Here is a 1,343-nt window from a genome sequence, read left to right as displayed (position 1 = left end):
TGAGTGTCACTACTTCCAGTGAGATTTTGGGGTTTGACATGTCATTCTTGAAAGTAGTTATAACAAAGTCTACTGGGTCGATTCATGTGGATGGTTGATGTGAGTGTGATATTGCTTTAGACTGGAGATAATGCTTATACTTTTATTTGATTGCTATCATTAATCTGATTGAATAAACACGAGTGTTTTAAAAAAAAAAAAATTGAATTTGAAATTTGTTTTCGCTTTATTTGCTAGGGACTAGCAATAAGCTGGTTGGGGGGTGTGTTGAGTGTTAGAAAATGTATATTTATAAAGGAGAAAATCGTCATTTTATACTACAAGTTTTACTAACACCTTTACTTTTATGAATTTAACCTTCTTTTGATTTAATTCCGTGTGTTTTATTTTAATTAAGTATTTTATGTATTTTAGGGGCATTATAGTCATTTAACAATAAAGGAGAGATCAGACGGCAAAACGGACATCACTTTTGAACTCAGGACGGTCGAAAACCTTAGGAGGAGCATAAAAGGAAAAATGACACTATTCACATGTACGGTACTATTCACGTATACGGTACTGTCTACGTTACTGTTCACGACACTGTTCACATAGACGGATCGATGACGTGGCATTGACCAATGATGTGGCATTGACTGATGAGGTGTCACGATCCTGTTGGACTAAACTTCTTATGTACCGTTGATGGTGACGTGGTAGCATATCAGTGGACAAAAAATCTTGCGTACGGTGCATGCATCACACAGGATTATTTTCAACCAAACCGCGTTACTGTTCATCCGGGTCAAACCGTGTTACTGTTCATCCGCGTGGTCAAACCGTGGACTGTTGACTGATGACGTGGCGCAATCCTGAGCGTCCAAACTGTTTTTAATTTGATGGCCATGATTTACTCCATGTATCTATAAAAAGGGGGCCTCCCCCCCTAATTTGATATCTCTGAATCCATTTTTGGGATCCATTTTCTGTAATTCCTTCTCCATCTTGTATTTTCTTTGTATTTTAATAAATTCCCATTTTGCCCCTAGTTCAATTATGAGTAGCTAATTTCCTTTCAAGCTTGGGTTGAAGGAGAAGTCTCAACATGTGTCATGGGCTTTATTTGGTAAATTTATTTTCTTTTCCCCTCTAGTTTTTGTGGATGATTTGACTTATCGTCGACAAATAATACTGATCTTGTCTAGATACCGCTTTGGTTACACCGGCTCTCTAGTATAAGGTTATTATTATTTGGCACGATAAGCCCTTAGCACCATATTGATTAGAGCGTGGTTCATGAGGTGTGGATTCCCCCCTCATGATTTAATTGGCATTAATAAGGATTATTTAGCCCATGATGC

The sequence above is a fragment of the Citrus clementina genome, unplaced genomic scaffold, assembly GCF_000493195.1.
Source record: "Citrus clementina cultivar Clemenules unplaced genomic scaffold, Citrus_clementina_v1.0 scaffold_8, whole genome shotgun sequence".
NCBI lineage: Eukaryota > Viridiplantae > Streptophyta > Magnoliopsida > Sapindales > Rutaceae > Citrus > Citrus x clementina.
The sequence above is the reverse complement of the archived record's forward strand: the minus strand, read 5'-3'. Positions refer to the sequence as shown.